Source organism: Rhyacophila brunnea, unplaced genomic scaffold (assembly GCF_057557595.1).
Source record: "Rhyacophila brunnea isolate RB1 unplaced genomic scaffold, BYU_Rbru_1.0 scaffold_5, whole genome shotgun sequence".
NCBI classification, from domain to species: Eukaryota; Metazoa; Arthropoda; class Insecta; order Trichoptera; family Rhyacophilidae; genus Rhyacophila; species Rhyacophila brunnea.
Genome location: NW_028233170.1, coordinates 11,632,486 through 11,654,221, shown reverse-complemented (window position 1 = coordinate 11,654,221; position 21,736 = coordinate 11,632,486).

The window sequence follows — 21,736 nt, the reverse complement described above, 5'->3', positions numbered from 1 at the left end:
GTAATAATGGAGGAAAAAAAACAGTGCGTGAAAAGAAGACTTCATTTACAGAATATTTAAAACAGTTATGTAGAATTAAATATTGACAATCTAATATTTATTTTTTAAGTCAATTTACTCAACTTGGTCACATGTGTAGGTACTTGTATTCATTCAATCCTCGGCACCTCAATTATGTATCTTCACCATACATAATATTTTGATAACCGGTCATCGGATAACGTAATGCATTTAAAGATAAGTAAATATAATAATAAGCTTGAATTGAAAGATATAGGTTCGTTCATATATGTGACATTCTTAGGGGGAGATGATTTGTGACGAAAGGAATAGGGGTGGTTGTAGAAAATGTAATGTCAACACCATCAAAATATACTCATTTTTTTTAGAATACAATATTCTGCGAGAACAGTGTGTTATTAAAACCGATTATTTTTAGTGATTTTGTTTTTTAATAAATGGGAGGAGAAAGTTAAAAATGTGATGTAATTTATACGGGACGGAAGGTAAAAGATTTCGTGATTAAGTGTGACAGTATTCAAAATGGCAAATATCGAGTGACATCTTGTATAGATGTCCCGTATGTAGGTATTAGTTATTCACAACAATTAATTGTAATTAACATGATCTCTTAAAATAAAAACCGTTCTCCGCAACAGCTCTTAGACATGCCCTACTGCGCATCCTGATAAGTAACAAACACCGGCCCAAGACCCAGTCATACGTACCTACTTTGCTCATTAAAATATATCGTAAAGTTAATATATTATTAAGTTTAAATACAATCAAACGAGCAGTTAATAACATATTGACAGATTATATTTTATAGTTGTTTTATTACGGAATTTAGAAAGATTTAACGAAAGTATTTATAAGGAAGATTTACAAAAGAAGGTAGGATATCAAAATATCTAGTTCTTTTATGTTAGGTTTAAAGATATTAGAACGTTTTTCTTAGCTAGTATTCTTATTTGTCCGGTACAAATCTTGCAATCGATTTTTAACTAACTTCCCGACTAGCTAGATATTTGAAACTTTTATAATATATCAGAACACGATGCTAATGCATTTTTTAAATACTTTTAGCATTCTTTAAGTAGAATTGAATTTATTTTCACTTTCAGTTAATTCTGTTTTGTATGAAAAGTTATTTCGACACCATTATTGGTCGCTAGAGCTCTGGGGTCCTAGCAACTAAATTATTAATATATACGTGCGTTACTATGGAAATCAATCACATGTCAAGTACAAATTTTTTTGATCGTTTAAGCTAGTCAGGTCAAGTTTATATGGTTCAACAGAATTTAAAAACGTTGTATTTAAAAAGTTTTTTTTATCTTGTAATTATTTTTTTTATAATATCCAAAATCAAAAGACAAGTATTACTAACTTGCATTTCTGACAGCTATACGTACTGACATACAAAATACTATGTACTTATTCAACTATCTTCTCTGCAGAGAAGTGTCACCCAAAGTGTTATAAATACACCGATAATGAGTTTGGCGGCGTACCGCACGTTGGAGTGAACTACACCTAACGCGGTGAGAACTGTACAAGTTCCAGGCATTTTGCCAAACATGTCAATCCATGCATTATAATATTACGTTATATTTTAACAGAAAAAAGATTTTATAAATACGTGAATATACGGCAAAGTTTTAAAGAAAATATCGGAAACCAAGAAATTCGTTTAGGAAATAATATGTCCACTATAATTATGTCTTGCGACGATAACCTCTAAAGATTTGAATGCAGTATAATAGTGAACAGAGTGTATATGCAGCACTTTACTTATCCAAATATATTGTAAATGTAAATCAATCTACAGAACCACCATGGATATTATCTAACAGTGGTGGTTATTACTCAGTAGTGGTATCGTTGATAAATGTACGATTTTATTTTTTAATAAACATGCATTTTATGCGTAATCTAATATATATTTTTTCGACCATGTTCGATCCTAATGGGATCATATGGGCCTCCACAGAGTAGAGGTTTGTATTAAGGTGATGTCTCTAGGTAAAGTTGTTATCGAAAAATAGCTAGAAAAGTTTATTAATCGGTAAATATATATTCAAAAGTAATGAGAAAAATAAAATAAAAAATTAAGAAGTATCATGGAGTTCTATATACCAAAAATAAGTGTCAAATTCGGTACATTTCTATCGGGTGGTAAGAATGAATGACATAAGATTTATTATCAAAATTACGATAAAAATGTACGTAAATTTATTACCCAGGGAAACGCTAAGCGAAAATTGGAATTTATTATATCCTTATATCTCTTTTTTCAAATTTAAAAAACATCAATTTAGAGGTTAGAAAGCACGCAATTAAAATCGAAAAATCTCGGCTTACACGCAATTTATCGCGAATAACGCTTAGCGTTTCTATTAAAAATATTATTTATTAATTTTTACGGCAGTTATTTAAATTTAATCTTGTATTTTTGTATATTAACGAATCGATAGAAATCGAAACCATAATAATTGCTCAAATTGGCAACATGTTTGTCTGTATGGTGCTGCCGTTGTGGAATTATTTGGAAACAAAATATCTCCATACAAAACACACATACCATAACATGACGTTGAAAATGAAACTCACACATAGACAAGACAAAATAACATTTCTCTGCATTTTGACAAAAATCAGTTTATCAGTTTGAGGCGAAATTGCCATATGAATAAAAATAACTTAATAATTGAAATTACAATATTAACTTAATTTACGTATAAACCTGCCTATATTCAAAATTTGAAACTGCGAATTATTTGCAATTAGTATTTGCTTAAATTACAACTGTTTTTTTTATCATTATTTATGATAAAAATAATCAACAAAATAAACAAATCTCGCATTTTAACATATGGTAGCATTAGTCTATGGTAGCATTCGTGCTTTCGATCTAATATCGGATTTATGACAATTCTTTTTTATTTGGCCATTATTAGGTATATTGTTTGAAAACAGGAAGGAATCGACTCATCAGTAACATTTTTGTCAAGTAAGTAAACTTTTCAGTGTATAATAAATAATATTATTATCGTACATCAAAATGACACACTATGTCACGCAGTTTTGATTGTCAAACAAACATTCAAAAATTATTGAAAAGAGTTACATATACTGTATTTTCAATCACCATCATGCATTTATCATCAATATATATTATTTTAGGCGTAGACTCATCGTTTTCGTAAAATTATAAATACTTTACGTTAGTTTGAGGTTATGTTTATGACAAATGTCATCGAGCCCATCTTGTACGTTTTGTAAATTATCTAATAGATAGTGAATTTCTTTCATTCGCATATTATGATTGTAGAACCGAATTTAATAAAATAAAATTTTAATTTCATTCAAAATTACTGTAACTAAGTCTCGAAAATGTATCTCATAATCATCATTATAATTATTCACAATGCTACAGTGATAAGTTTGACACGAGTATATGAATGTAATTAGGTTATGTTTTTTTGTTTACATATAGATAAATCTTTTAATACTGATGAACTCGACGAAATATTGGACGACAGACTGCGAAGTCGGCGACGGTTACGAGTCCGACAACAGCGACGACATTTACATTCGACATTTACAACCTTCGACATCACAATCCAGGGTGCTTCCCTGGCTCACAAAATGGTAGGTTTACAATTTTCTTAATAATATATTTATTGGTTTTATATACCATCCGGTCATACACTAGATTCATTTTCATTACATGCTTTGGCATAAAAACAAGAATTCATTACATCTTGTACACATGATGTAGCGATTGTCTCGAATGAGGAGTTGATGGTTTGAATAGTAAACTTCAATCAAAACATATTATTACCCATCATTATTTGTATTTTTACTGCTAAATACTTGAATTAATGAGGAAATATGGATTATGTAATAATATTTTTTTCCTATTGTTTCAGTATGCCGAATGCTGGTCCGGAATTGGAGGAAGATTTGTTGGCGAGAGAGCATGTCGGCGATCGGATAATTGCTTATTACAGGACTGCGATGAAGACATGCAAATGGCCTGTGAGGGTTTTTAACCACTTTGTGGACTTGGCGGTAGTAAACTGTTGGCTAATGTATATGCGGAATTGTAAACTAGAAAATGTACCCCGAAAGGATATTATGAGACTGTTGTCGTACTGAATCAGATTAGCGAAAGCTATGATTCGGTATGAAGATCGGGTAGCCAACATTTTAACACTGCCAGCACGAGGTCGGCCAAGAAACATGTCGACATCGCAGGTAGACACAGAGCCACCAGCTCGCAGGAGAACGGTTTTCCCCCAACCGATCGCTGAGGTACGTTTGGACAGCGTTGGCCACCATTCAGCATCCGTGTGCAGATACCCTGGATGCAAGTCCCGCACCAGGTATATTTGCATAAAATGCAATATATACGTGTGCACAAAATTTTGCTTTGAGCTGTATCACACAGTATAGGATGCAGCTCAAAGCAATTTTAAAGTACATATATTATTTAGGGTTTTATTTCATAATTTTAACTAATTTTAAGTGTAAATATATTTAATTATCCTATTTATAATGTTTTTGTATTGTTTTTATTGTGTAATGTTCTATTAAAATTGACCATTCCTATGACAAGTTGTTTTCTTTACCTTCCCTAAGTTTATAGAGTAGGTAATATTCATCTGCAGTGTTACCTGGTATGTGCATATAGTATATTTTACTTTACAAAATAAAAAAAACGTAAAAATTTTTTTTTGTCAATAGACTAATACTTCTCTTCCATAAAATCAAAGAAATATTTTTTTTGATGGCTGGTTCTCCCTCGGGTCTCAAGTGGTTATATTAGAATATATTATTATATTCTTAAATAATAATATGTAAATGAATTTTTGTCTAGCAATTTTATTCATCTAGAATTCCATTCCATTGGCAACTTTAATTTACTTTTAAAATTAGTTATGGTAACTCACTGCCATCTGATTGAAACTGACCAAAGTTTTTAGTAACAGATTTTTAGAAATTCATGGTAGATGCCTTTAAATATAAATAGATGGCGTAAAAGTCACATTATATGTGTTATTTAGGCCGAAGACATCGCCTTAACATGTTTTGTTTTTTACGAGAAATGGATGTCAGCCACTTGCTCAACCTATTAGATCCATACCCTGACTCACACACAAATTGAAAAACAATATGTGTACTTGCCAGACCCAGGATTCGAACCTCAGACCCACGGCGTGATAGTCCAACGATTAAGCCGCGCGGCCACTGTGGGCAATATATATATACATAAATTTATTATTGGTCAGCAATATTATTACAATTCTTTTACAATTTTATTCATTCATTGATTTTTTTAAATTCTGAATAATATTTATTTTACACAAAGTAGCGAACTATTACTAGTACCTATATACTACAGAATATAACAACAACCTTTAAATTCCGAAAGGGTTCAAGAGTGCATTTTACATTAATTATATAAATTCTTGCAGGATGACTTTTGAAATTCTGAAACAAAAACATTGTGGACATAACAAATCTAAATTCAAGACGTACATAACATGAGACTTACATTATAGTAAATATTACCCTCACAAGAGAGAAGAAGGGAATACTAAACTTATATAAAATAATAATACTAATAATAATGAATTTTTTTTTATAATAAAAACATACTTAAGTACAATTTTATACGGAAAAATAAATTTTTGAAAACAAAAAACATACAATTTTATACAGAAAAATAAAATTTCGATTACAAAATACACGTCATCATTACATTGGTACATACGTGAAAATTCATTATATTTCAATTTCAACTCTAATTAAAAATATTGTTTATGGTTAAATAGCAGTCGTATTTAAATTATTTGGCTGCATCCAATTTGAAAATGATTGAGAAACATTGAAAGGAAGGATGGGAATTGTTTGATGTTTGCAATGGGACCCAATATTCATACCTACGCCACTGGTGTAATTAAAAAAATAATTGTTATAGATATTACAACGAATTACTCTAGGTATTTACACAAACTCTTTGTATCTGTTTTATTTTTTTTAGTAATGAAATTAGTAGTAAAAAAATAAGTTGTTGAAGTCGACAGCTGTTTCAGGCTACAAACTCATCCTCAAAACTATATAATTATATCAACTAAAAAAAGATAATTATAGTGGGATTGTTCTGAAGATGGGTTTGTTGTCCGAAACAACTGTCAGTATCAAAAATTCCAAACCATTATAATGGATTTCTACCACGTGAGCGTCAGTTCAATCGATACATTATTTTTTTATCAATCGGTCGTGATGCGATTACACCAAGTACATGGGAATCAAATTACTAAACAATGGCACTTGAAAGCGATGTTTCAGCAAGCACCCTCAATCGATGGAATCAATTATCAAAGAAGACGCATTCGGTCGATTGCGCCATGGAACATTTAGCCACCGGGCCGTCCTCTGTTCTAAAAATACTTACCGTCATTCTAAAGTGACGGAGCTGGGGTACCTCATCTCACACCCTCTCCTCGCACCCTGGGGGCCACCCGCCCTTTGTGCGTGGCTCCCTCTGCGATTCGGCACTCGAGAATTTCGGCATTCACCGCTTCTTCAAGCATCAGGCATATCCGCTCCCTCTGCCAACTACTTAGGAGAAGGTACTTGTGCATTACATCAGACACCGGAACATACACATTAAAAACAACGTATTTGGGCCAGATGCACATTCAAAGTGGCATTTGCACATCTTAAAATACACAGCTGAAATCGGACGCTTAGTGATTAATGCCGCCACATTCGAATTCACATTTTATAACACTTTTTTTTCAATTGTAAGTTTATTTTTGACTTAAATAAAAAATATTTTTTCCTTTAATGTTTTCAGTTACATATTTATTAATTAATACCTACAATGATTTGAGTTTCCCCATCTCCACCCGGCATGTATATGCAGCTGCGGTTTGTGCACAGCCGTCTCCCATGACGTTATAAACGTGTCAGAATAAAAAGATTTTAGTGCCACACTTCCTTGTCCCGAAGCGATGCTGCACGGGACTGATGTACTCGTAGCAACCATGCACCACCTATAGTTTAAATTGTAAATTATCAACAACAAAAAAATTGCAAGCTTCGTATTTTTCCGCTACGTGCCTCTGGTAGGTAGAGGTATCGCCTTAAATATCTGAAAGATGGTCTGGGATCACTATTCAATTGAATTCATTTTTTTTATGTATAGTACCTACTTAAACATTACAAATCATAAATTTAAGACGGTCACAACATGACATTTAAAAACAAAGAAATAGTTATAAAACAGTAAGTAGGTATATAAAAAAAAACTTTAAAATAAATACACCGAATGAGTTAGGTAGACCCAATTTTAAGAATGTATATTTACTATAGAGAGTGTGACACTACGTATCCTCTTGTGGCATAAAATTAAAGGGTTCCGTCGTCGTCGCCAACCCTCCCTTACCCTGCCGCAATTCCTACAATAGCGATCTACGAGCTGCAAGTCTCACATGGCAGAAGGCGCGAGACGTGGCAATGACTGAGAGAAATGGCGCGACCTTTTGCTTGCCCTATGCTACAACATTGGAGCGCGATAAGGTGAAGTAAGTACATTTTGTATCTTACTTGTCAAGTCGTGCCATTTTCATCGTATGCGGTTTCGATGACCCTTCTCAATATCCTCCTTGAAATATCTAGCTTTATACTGGACTAAAACATACATGAACAAAATATTTTTTAAATGTGTAGTTCAACATGTTTGATTGCATACTTGTGTGCTGTAGACAAACGTCGCTCTAAGAGGTAGAAGCACTTGCCAAACGTACAATAAGCTATTACGAATATGATTCACGCCGGCCTCATTGCTGCGATTCCTACCGAAAGGGTATTTTCCATAGAATTTTATTTCTACCACTTACAAAGCATTTCGCTGTGAATTCCTGTCAGTAAATAAAAGATTTACGGTTTCTCTTTCTTACATTAAAAAAATATACGAAAATGCTTAAAGTACACAACCCAGGTCTAATATTATTATTTTTATTTGACTTTATGACGGAGGACTCAATAATTGATATTCAGATGTATCTACCCAGAATTTTATTATTCATTTCGATTAAAATAAAATTAATAAAACTCGGGTATGTTCGTGCTGACAGTTATGGCTGAACCCACAGAACAGATAATAAATAGAATACCGATAGGCTATATTCAATACGCCGCATGGTGAAGCAGGCTTTTGAATGGGTGAAAATGAAGCACGCATTATGCACGTGCAATAGTGTGTGTAATACACCAACATGAAATGAGCGTAAATGCATAAACCGAGAGCAGTTTTTAGTATTCGACATAAAACGTATTCTAGACACGTGTGTAAGTTTAACCCATATTCTTCCTTACTCGAGTCGGTTACCTGCTATCGCCTTACCCGTTGTGTATCTCAGTTCCCATTATATCTGAGTTCCCTGGCTGAACCCAAACGGACAAGCCGAACACAAGCGGATACGCCCGAACACAAAATTGTATTGACTGCTAGAGGACACTGGCTTATATTGTGAGATAAATACGTATGTACCGTATCATTGCCGACTCAAGTAGAAAGCCGATACATTCACAACGATTGGTCCTACTTTTTCCGCCACTTCCGTTGTTGTCTATGGATGACCTGTCATTGCCTGTCATTGTTCTATAGAGTGCTCATACTGACGCATCTGTCGTATTCACAGAAGGAATGGTTTGATTTGGATAGATGAGTAACATGATAAATATTACACTAGCATTAACACGCCTTCTACAAATGTAATGCAAAAATCAATGCCACATATTTTTTGGAAATCGATATTACCACCGGTTTTTGTGTGAAGGAATAGTCTGACTTTGACAGCTGATGAATAACAGGAATGTGTATTATTTATAAATAACACTGATAGTTAATATATTGAGAATTTTTTATAATTCAATTTGAAACGAGAAAGGGCAAATCAATATGTCAAGCAATCTGGGATCTGATTTTGACAGCTGAACAGTGGACCACTCGTTGCTTGTGCAAAAAGACATGCTCAGTATTTATTAATCTAAAGATGGCGCTGACCGTATTAAATAATTATTGTTATATGTGGTACATATCAAGTGTCTCGATTAATTTATAAAATTATTTGAATTTGCTGTATTGGTATATAGGTATTCATGTAATGAACGGTCAACTAATAAATATATAGCTTTGATTTCGTCTTCCGGAGATCATTGACTACCATCAACGTCTCTTTCGTCAACTGAATGGCACAAACCAGCCTCTGTCTCTTCCTGGTGATACTAAATGATCGATAGGTATATAAACAATAATTACGCAAATGGCCACCACGTTGGCGATTTAGTATCTGAATTTTCTCAGAATTGGATTAATGCGTAGTAGTTCTACGAAGTTTCACGTCAATACACTGTAGGCACCAAACAAGCATCTTAATAAAATCTTCACTCTGCCGAGAACCAAATGCTGCACATAGTGAAATGATACATAATGGTAACTTTACTTACCTAAAGAATGTTAAATTCACCGTGCTCAACTCCTTTTGCTTTATAGAGATGGCACTAGTATTTTTTGAAATGACATCTTTACCCATCTGGTCTCAAAAGTGGCACAATTCGTCTATGACACGCAACTCATCTAGGCTACATGACATACGAAATACAATTTTTAATAAATACTGACACTTATCAAATTAGTATTGTTGAATAGATCTCAATATATTTCCTGCTTCCAATGATTGCAACTATAATCGGGTGGCATAAAGTACTATGTTCCACCCTTTACGTTCACTTCGAAATCATTTTTGTCTTTTTGTCAAGAAGTCTAAGACAAGTGGTTGAATTGTTTCTGCTATCATGGTTATCAATTTGTAGTTGGTTATAAATAAATTTAATGTGACACATCCTATTTTCTTAAGAACACATTAAACTATTTTTGGATGTTATATTTATTGTTTTACTAATAAGGATCGTCTATGTTATAATTTAGATATATTTCACATTGTAGTCTTATATGATAATATTATAATGATAAGGTTACTTAGTTTTATATCACTTTCGGATGGACTATCGAACGAGAAGCTGGTTTTCTTTTCTTGTCGATAGATGTTACTAAATGCCATAATGTACATTATATTATGTTTTATAGTAGGGAACATTTAATAAGTTAGTACGTAAGTATTATCATTACCTAGTTTAAAAATGTTATATTTATTACGGTCCAGAATTCATTTAAATGGTACCAAACGGATCAACACTGTACGCATCGCCACCGTTGCTGTAAGTGATTTTATTTTTAGTCACCGTGTCCACAACCCCGCGCCGTCTGCGTCTGGGATTCAGTATCAGTCTGATGAGTCGCCAGTCATCAACACTTAAGACATTTACCAGAACAGACGAGAGACGAGGGAACACCGATAGTCAGTCGACCTGGCATCTTTGGGTCATCTGGAAAATCACCAGACCGTGCATTATCATGACGTCGTAAGACTACTATCTATTTACTTAGATGCAATAGTATGAGTTTTACATAATACTGTTCCATCACGGTAAGTTTTATGACTTCATAATCATTGGTAGAGGTAGCATACCTGGTCATTAAGATAATGTCGTACAATGATGTAATTGCATTAATTAGTTATATTATATTTTGATAAAATCTTGTTATGTAGGTACCAATTTATTTTAACATGAAAATGAATTGACCAGATTTTTGTGTTATACTTGGGAATCGGGATTAACAAACCTATGTATATCAGATATACTATACCATACAATATAATATGATTTCAATTAAATTTTATTCATTTAGTTTATTATAATGAACATGACAGAATATAAATTGACAGCGTTCACGTCATAGCATAAAATAATATTCAAATAAAAACACATGGTAATATGAGTAAATAATTAAAATGATAATACATGGAAGCATGCCGAATGAACTAATTAGACACATATTAACAACTTATAAAAAAACGTCCATTTAAACTCACCTCAAGCAAGTGGAATATATATATCAATATCCGAAACAATTTTATTGAAGATACGCCAATTGGCGTTATCAATAGTAGGTTAGTTCTGTGCACCTTGCGAGAAAAAACAACGGATACTCCTGATTGTGATGTTGTTTGTATTCAAATGACAATGTTTATCGTTCGTTTTATTTATTGAATTAATTTATTAAAAATGACGTCATTTATAATAAAATACCGAAAGGCAAGACTTAGGTTGCTTAAACTTAAACAAATCTCTTTAAAAAACTGTTATTTTATTCATCACATTTTTCATTAAATCTTTATATGCCGCAATTAGTTAATTGATAGTAATTAACATAAGAATTGGTGTAATTAGGGCGTCCAAAGACGCTTTGGGCACTTTTAATACTTTCAGTTGATAGTATTAGCACAATAGATGAAAAAATAAAATAAAAAACACTTCAAAAACTATCATATAAATCAAAAAATAAAATCTTTCAAACGTCACAGGAGTTTTTACTGATTGAATCTTTAAGCGAATTAATGGCATTGTAATAAATATAATCAAATTTTATTTAATTAAATACCTACATAATGTAAAAATGAATGCCTAAGAATTACTTATCGTAGATACATCATCATTATAACGTTAATGAGGACCATTGTTTGCTCATTACATTAATTTATATTTAGTAGTATAATAGTAGACTATATATTACATAATAATACAATGCATTTTCACCATGAATTTACAGTTAACACAATTAAAATACATAAAATCTTGTATTTTACATACAATTTTGAAATTATCAACATCTTTTATTCATCATCAATCATTTTTTCGAATTAATTGGTATGACAATATTAATTCGTCAGTTATTTAAATTCAATCCAAGTTACAAAAAAACTGAGGGTGTCAGTATCTACACATGTAATGATTTTCATATAAATTAGTGCCAAATTTATCCTGCTTACCATACTTTCACATCTTAAGTCTTGTCCAATATTTAATGCCTAATAATACGATATAATATTGTAACACTAGCATTAATATAATTTTATCGTTATTTAACCAAATTAGTTCTGAAAATATTCTCCTATTATTACTATACTACAGTAAATTATCGATAACTACCACCTTACAGCAGTATCCAAAAATGTTGTTGGTATGTGATTAATAAGGTTGAATTTTTGGATAATTTAAAATAACACCGATGACTTTCTCCATCTGGATTAAATCTTCAAACAACGAAAGGATTTTCAAAGCTGACGAGAAGTTGGGATGGGATCAAGGTCACTGCCACTGCCCTATTAATATCAATCCATAAATGCCCATCCACATTAGCCACAAAATACAGTAGTCGATTAATTGTAAATATTTAAGACAGGTCAATCAAGCAATGAATTTTATCGTTGGTAGGTATTTGGTCATTGGGAGAAAGAAATTGTGAAATCTTAGTTTTATATGTCTAAATAAATCGATCGGCTTATTAAATAATTTTATGTTTTTTCTCAATTTGTCTTTCCAAATACATAAGTATCTTAAAAATTAAAATTGAGTCGTATTATACATATATATATATATCTGGAATCGACCACTTATCGAAAATGCGGTTGTGAAGCAGAATTAAGAAGGCGCACACAGATTGCGAAAAATAAGATGACACATCTTACCACTATATGATCAAAAATTCTCAATTGTTACGATAATGATGATTGTGCAAACATTTCTGTTCTTCCAATTTTTTTACGGTGTCATTGACTCTGAGGGCAAGGGAGTGAAGGGTAATTGATGCCTTCGAAATAATATGGTGTTTGCGTCGAATGCTTCATATTTCTAGGATAGAGCATAAGTCAAACTAGTCATTCACCCAGAGACTCCAGATAAACGGACGTTGTCGTAAAAACGGTAGGGTGGTTATGGCTAGCTTTCAAGAAATACGAAGCAAAGGAGTGACCAAGTGAAAGAGTTTACTGGAGATAAACTTCACTCTGTCCTGAGAGAATCAGAAAACTATGATGGATGGAGACTCTTGATCGCTCAAAAGATGGCTGTGTTCTTAGAATGGTCATGATCCTCATCTATGAGAGAACAACCGAGAAGAAGTAAGAGTTATATAAAAGTCCTCATTAGGTCCTCCGGTCCGTATGAAGGGCCTCTTCAAAAAAAAGATTGTAAGAAACTGACCATCTTTGAAGGATTTGAAGTCGTCTTCAAAGGACATGATATGTGACGAGGAAGGTGCAATAACATATAATACGTATTGTACATTGATCTCCATCATTTCATACGTAAAAGTGGAGTAACCCTACTGGGCAAACCATGTCTCGAGAATAGAAGATACCCAACCACCAAATTGATTTCTCTTCAAAATACGAAAAGACACATGATAAACTAAGTGGAATTAGTACTGCATACGTTAAGTATTTTATTATAGTCAATACCTACTTTATACTTCCTCTTTTAATTTTATTTATTATATCGTATGTACACCAAGAATTGGCAATTGGTTTGTTTAAAGAAAGTAATTCAATTTCCAATGACTCGAATGCTTCCTTATTATGGATTTATTTTTCATTTAAAGTTTTTATTTGAATTACTTTTAGATAAGAGATAAATTGTGTGAACACACCATTATGAAGCAAGCCTGTCGAGACGAGATCTTCTTTGTCGTCGTGTTTTACCAATTAAGACGTCTTCATTTATTTTAAAAGACTTGGTTTTAAAAAGCTCGCTATCTACATAGTTACAAAAATTATATTTCACTATAGGTACTTACCTATGCGTATACATCTGATTCTAATATTATCCGGCTTTTCTTCATACGATAACTCTTACGTATTTTGTAGTCTGCAGAGTACGAGTATGTATCACAAGATTATACATATATAAAATTAATAAACGTTGGTATCTAAATTTAATATCGATTCAAGTAAAAGTTAGTTTGGCGAAAAACTTTCGAGCTGTTTTAAAGAAATAAATATAATATAAACGATAACTTGTTACTTACCTATTTTATAAAGTGTTTCATGTTTCATTGTTTATTAAAATAAAATATAATTCTTCTTCTTTATTTTCACCTCACCTCATGACTTGATGATCGTGACATAGATGATTGGGCCGTTTAACATCCATCTGGAGGTAATAAAATACCTATACAATCAGCTTTGCCAACTTAGCGTTTTTATTGCCTGATCATGCAATTTTTAATAAGCTTCTTGCTTATAAAATGCTCATATTGCTATGGCGTTAAATCTAAAGTTTTTCGACACTTCAAACAGCTTTAAAATTCTCACAAAAAGGCTAAAATATTACACTATAATTATTTTCTTGAACATCAACATGACCTAACTTAGTAATAAAATATATAGCATAAAATATTTAAATTATGTCCAAATTTCACACGTAAATTATTTTTTAGTTGTTAGTTACGTTACGAAACAATAAATTCTTCAAATTGTTTGGTCTCTTGAAAACAATGTCCATAATTATGACTTACTTTTTGAAATCCTAGTTTCTATATTTTTTTAAATTTTATGAACAATTATTAACATTTTTTCCTAACTATCTTAATCTATTATATCTTTCATATTTTATGTTGACAACACTAATTATAATACTTATTTCACATAATTTAATAACAACGAATACAGTTATATCTACACTTTCTATCAATAAGGCTATAAAATATGATTATTGCTTCCAAAATATTTTTCGTAATTTTTATGAAGTCGATAGTGATTCACACAAGTATGAACAAAATGATGTTTTTAGCAAATTTTAATTGATTATATGACTTCATTCATTTTACTTCACATTTTACTGTTATATCCAACCCCACGTTCCAACTTAATTGTATTTCAAATTTAAGCGCGAAATGTGTATTCCTTAACCTTGCAATAATTCCAAAATCGCCGATTTTCCTCAGGGGCGAAACGTTGCTAATGGATTCAGTAATAATTTAATTCTGGTTACTGGCCCATTATCGTTCAGTCGAAGGCCACTAAGTGTTGATATATTCAATTAACCAAGGTTAGGAGTATTTAAGGATTCAGCAGAGACCTTTTAAGAAAAGCTTGCCCAATGTCTTGAAGGCCGATATCAAAATTTCATTACTTACGCAAGTATGTAATTCAAGGATTCCAATCCCGGAATAGCGGGATTAGTATTTTATCAATCCCAAAATTCAAAAATTAGACGAAGACATGTTAAATATTCCCAAAAAATGTTTTATTCTTTTATAATATAACTGCAGTTTATTTATTTATCAACTAAAAATAGCATGTAACAAAATTCCACATTTAATAACACTTTTATAAACGATTATAAAAACGATAATAATTATGTTTATACTTATTATGGACGTTTTTGCGATCCCGTAATAAATAATTACCTTGAACATAAAGAAATTGAATTTGCAATATATTTTTACTGGTTTATTTAATAGTTGACACGTAACTTATGTAATGTTTATCAACAATCATAATCTTGGGATTCAGAAATTTCAAATTACCTCATTCCAAATCATCTAAGTTACAAGCGTGTTTTATTTATTTTAACTGTAATAAGAAAAACTGGACTATCCTGCTTATAAAATACCGCTCTGATAATAGGACAATACATTCAATTTAATTATTGTATAATTCTCTAGCTTTGTTGGTAATTTAATCATGGCTGACTACAATAAGTAAGCTGCTCCAAGACCTAACGTACATGTAGGTATATCAGCGGTGTGACCCCCAAATATCCATTTGTCCTAGCATCCAGTCAGCCGAATTGTCAATTCATTTATTTTTATCATCACTATTATACTATGGATCTTGTCCATCTCCAGACAGGAGCTTAATTTTTGTCTCTTTTTTATACCATGAACTCTCTCCACAGACCTATACTTACCTAAAAGTGGTGTTTTTTTATCTTGTCTGTCTTTAATCTAATTCAATATAATAAGTATTTGTTTACTATCATGAACATCTCATTATTGAGATGTGTGCTCTAATCACTATAATTAAATACAGAAAAAAGTAGTGACTATCACATAAAAAAATGTTTTAATATTTTTTCATTATAAATTTTCTTTCTGTTATATTAAATTGATTAAAATTTACATTGAAAACTTTGAATTGACCTTTCGGGAAAATTAAATCAGTTGATCGCGTTAATTAATCATATAAAAGCTTAGTAATAATTTGCCTTCTGATCGAAAAAGTTTTCAGTTATGTTAAATTTAACATTTAAGTTCTCCTTGAAGTTAATATAATAAAATATGAAAATATGACCAGGGCACATTATTGGTAAATTAAAAAAACTCACAATAATTATTGTAACTTGTCACAAGCTAAAATCGACAAAATATGAAGATTTGATTTAACTCCCTAGCAGTAATTATTTCCAAACGTAATAACTGTGTTGGATCATTTGAATTTCTCATACATTTTTTGAGATTCACTCAGCAAATTATTAAATACGTGCAGATTTCCCTGATCCTGAAACTTAAAATTGCTATGGATGGACAGTATATTAATACCTGCCTACATTTACCATTTCGACTTGGTCGACTTATACCAAAATGTAAATATAGATAATATAATTGCATATGATAGAACAGACCATGACAATTATTATTGTACACAGTTAGGCAGCCAAAAAAAATCGTTATAAAAAAATCCATTAGTAATTTTGTCGGTATATAACTTAATTTATTATTATGTGCGTTTCTGGAGGCTCGATATTATGTAAGTATATTAATATTATTATCACATTAAATATTTTGGTCGGGGGTTTGGAAAACTTTGGAAGTTTTGGCAGAAATATTAAACTTATTTGGTATAGAATTATCAATAAACCAATCTGTAATAATTTAAAATGCTTTTTCACCTACAATTTAAATCTACTAAATTAGTTTTCTTTCTCAGTAAACTAACTATATGTATTATAGCTTACAGATACAATCAGTAACCACAATAATATAACTCTCTATTCCATAATGAATAGCTACGTGCCTTATGCTGAGTTTTTCTCGTATCAAAATAAAATATCTTCCACGCGCCCAATTTGAGTGATGTATGAGATTTACAAAATCATTTAAGAGTACATCTCTTCGTAAACATACAAACACTGCTACAGAAAGAATCCTACCAGCAGAATCATTTTACACCTAAGAATTAGTAAATCTTGTTGATGTTTTCAATCACCCAGACTACTGCTGTAAACAAACTGAGAAGAATAATTATTACTGCCATTCTATATATCACTGCTGTAGAAAAGCTGTAGGGAATTTACTTCGACGTGTGGTAGTAGTCCACCGTGTTTGCAAGACAATCGTTTATTTTGTGATATTAATATTATATTTCGTAGAAGTAAACTATCAATATTATTGAACATCCTACATAATTTTGACAACACTTCTGAGAAAATATATTATAACCAATAGTTAACCTATTTTGACCATGTCCGATCCTAATATTTATCCATCATATTATGATTAGAGTCAAAGAAACGTATCTCATTTTTCTCTACTTTACAGGAGACCCCAAACACAAGTAAATTTACATTCCACAGACATAAACAAGACAGTGTTTGCAGGAGATATATATTGACTTATCTTTTATCCATTGAATTTTTTGATAAGTTTCTTTGTCACTTAACATAACATGTCATTTAATGTCTAGTACCATACGTAACTCAAAATTGTTAAAAATTAAGATAGGTTTCTTTGACTCTAAGGGGCCGAATATGGGACTTCATAGAGTGTATTTTTGTTTTTATGTGAAATGGATGTTTGCCACTAGTTCAGCTTATTAGGTCCATACTCCAATTGAAAAACAATATGTGTATTTGTCAGATCTAGAATTTGAGCCTGGGTCTCACGACGCTTAAGGGGGGACATGCTCGTCGAAGGTCAAAATTGAGTTTTTATTGTATTTTCAAACCATGATCATGGACAATCCTTAAACGTTATAGATAATCTAATTATATAATTTTGAAGCCTTATTATCCTTTATAGTTATTTTAAACATTTGATGACTGCATAAAGTATTTTTGTTACATAAAATAGTATTCTTTTAAACCTCTCGCTCTAATGTTTTAGAATATAGTCATATTTCGGTACATAACTGTGCAGTGGTGTTAAGATTTTTTACATTTATTAATTTTTAAACGCATTTATAAACCATTAGCATAATTTATTACGAGATAATTTTTGTAAAATATTCACGATAAAAAATTATATTGATAATCTCTGTGATCCCAAATTTGACAAGAATTAGGCATTTTATTATTCAAAAAATCGGCAAGATTAACACATTTGAAGATAATTCTAAAGATATTTATTATAAGCTATGTCTTTGATCATTCAAGTATGATAAACATCTTATGAATAATGATTGCTTTATAATAATTATTGACCTAAGAATAAGGTAGTGTTTTTTTGAAATACGCCATTTCTTTTGTCATTCCCTAGTAGTTAAGCTACAACATACGGCCGTAGCCATAAATTGACAAACTAAAATTAAAGTAGGGAGTAAAATTATGTTAACGCGCGTGTTTGAACATGTACCTAACCGAATTTTTTTTTATTTTTTTTTTAAACGGTACATGTTCAAACACGCGCGTCAATATGATTTTACTCACTACTTCAATTATAGTTTGTCAATTTATGGCTACGGCCGTATGTTGTAGCTTAACCACTGGGGAATGACAAAAGAAATGGCGTATTTCAAAAAAACACTACCTTATTCTTAGGTCAATAATTATTATAAAGCAATCATTATTCATAAGATGTTTATCATACTTGAATGATCAAAGACATAGCTTATAATAAATATCTTTAGAATTATCTTCAAATGTGTTAATCTTGCCGATTTTTTGAATAATAAAATGCCTAATTCTTGTCAAATTTGGGATCACAGAGATTATCAATATAATTTTTTATCGTGAATATTTTACAAAAATTATCTCGTAATAAATTATACTAATGGTTTTATAAATGTGTTTAAAAATTAATAAATGTAAAAAATCTTAACACCACTGCACAGTTATGTACCGAAATATGACTATATTCTAAAACATTAGAGCGAGAGGTTTAAAAGAATACTATTTTATGTAACAAAAATACTTTATGCAGTCATCAAATGTTTAAAATAACTATAAAGGATAATAAGGCTTCAAAATTATATAATTAGATTATCTATAACGTTTAAGGATTGTCCATGATCATGGTTTGAAAATACAATAAAAACTCAATTTTGACCTTCGACGAGCATGTCCCCCCTTAAGTTGCTCGGCCATCACGTAGTCGTGTAATGGATTAGAATTATATATTAATTTACTTAGGTAGAATTCCTTTATACAAAATGGTAATATAAATTATAACAACCGAAAATATCGACTCAAAAAAACATGTAGAAATTTAATATATATATATTTTTTAAATAATGTGGTTAGGCGCATTAAACGTGTATACTACCTAGTTTAACGCTTGTAGATATCTTTTTGTTTTCTCTTTTTTTGGAAATGGACCTCTTTTTAAATTATTTGAAAAACAAAAAAATAATATATCTGGGGATATTTTTTTTAATTTTTTGTCTCTATAACCAAATCTAACCTCACTCTTATTTTATATTTAGCTAATAATTCCAAAATAATTTATTAGTATCTCAAAAGCCAAGATGGACTACATGTAACACTTAAGTTAACACTTCTTTTAGAATTTAATACAGTTCAGTGTCTAATGGTTTATTTAACACTTTTATAGCATCTTTATTGACATCTTGCATTGTGCAGGTCAAGCATACGCCATACTATACACTAATATGTACGTTTCCAAATATCTCTTATTGCACTGTGATGATACGATACTACTGTTGTCTCATTAAGAAAATATTGGATAAAGCAGTGACGATAAATGATTAACACGTCAGATTTTAGGGACGCGTGGTAAAGCGTTCTGCCCGCCGCGATAAGCGCCGACGCCTGGATGACCTCATTCGGGATGCGGAATCTGCTGCCTGCAAGAATAATCCAAGTGCTCTCTTCCGCATCACCAGAGCAATTTGCGGTAAAAAACGTCCAGTGGTCACTGCATTACGCAACTCTGACGGAGTGACAGTCACCGAACCTGCAAAGGTCCAGGAGCTATGGCGCCAACATTTCAGTGATGTCCTGAATCGCCCACCTCCATTGCATCCCTTCGATATTCCGTCGGAGATCACCGCCCTCAGAATCACTACTGCATCGGGATTCTGCGAAGATCCTCCGACAACTGCTGAAGTTAAAGAGGCTGTCAAAAGATTGAAGCGCAGGAAAGCTCCTGGAGATGATGGCATCCATGCAGAATTTCTGCTCTGCGGACTGAGCGCTGTATTGCCGTCCTTGTGTGACCTTCTGCACGAGGTGTGGGAAAGGGAGCAGTGCCCTAAAGCCTGGAGGGATGGTACCGTTGTTACTCTGCACAAAAAGGGTAACCCACAAGACTGTAATGATTACAGAGGAATCACTCTCCTCAGCGTTCCCGGGAAGGTGTTGGCGCAGATTCTCCTGTACAGGATTAGAAGTCCCATGCTGGACGTTTTGCGTGCGCAGCAGAGTGGATTTGTCCCGGGGAAGTCCTGCTCAGAGCATATTTCAACTCTCCGAAGCCTTCTGCAACAGTACCAAGAGATGAATATACCTGTCGCCTGCTGCTTCGTGGACTATGAAAAGGCATTTGACAGTCCTCATCGTGAATCTCTGTGGCAAATTCTGCTAGGATATGGTGTCCCACGGAAACTGGTCGCCGTGATAAGTGCTCTCTACACCAATACAGAGTGTCGCGTGAGAGCAGCCGGAACATCCTCTGACCTCTTTGAAATCACGTCAGGAGTCAAGCAAGGATGTGTACTTGCGCCCTTTCTTTTTATCATCATGATGGATTTCATAATGCGTAAGACGGTTTGCCCCGACAGTGGGATACGCCTACATCATGATGACACAAGCGATCTATGCGAAGAAAGACTGTGCGACTTGGAGTATGCAGACGACGCAGTCGTGTTTGACTCGACGATCGAGAGGTTGGAGGTGACCGTGAACAGGCTAGCCGCGAACTCGATGCGTGTGGGTCTTCATCTGAATGCCGCTAAGACCAAATCCATGTGCAGTGCTGCTTGCATCGACGCCGACACTCCTCTGCGGGTTTCTGGTCTGCCCGTCGAGCTGGTGTCCAGATTCAAGTACTTGGGTGCCACGGTTGCCGATGATGGTGGTATTTCTAGTGAGCTTGGAATCCGCATGGGTGTGGCGGGCTCTGCGTTCAACCAACTTGGAGTCGCATGGAGGTCAAGGCTGTATTCTGTGAGGACCAAATGTCGTTTGTTTAACGCGTGCGTGCTACCTGTGCTCCTGTATGGCTGTGAGACATGGCATCTTACTAAGCTTCAAGAGTCTCGGCTTTTGAGCTTTGAGAATCGATGTCTCCGCAGAATCTTAGGGGTACATTGGTACGACCGCGTTACAAATATCCGAGTTCGTGAGCAGACACAACAGCCTTCGGTGATTGAAGTTATCACGAAGAGACGATTCACGTGGCTGGGACATGTATTCCGGATGCCGCCAAAAAGTGCAGCACTTCGTACCCTTGTGGCACAGCCTCAAGGGTTCCGTCGCCGTGGCCGGCCCTCCCTCACCCTGCAGCGATGCTACAAAAGCGACCTACGTGCTGCAGGTCTGACATGGCGGGAGGCACAGGAGTTAGCGATGGACT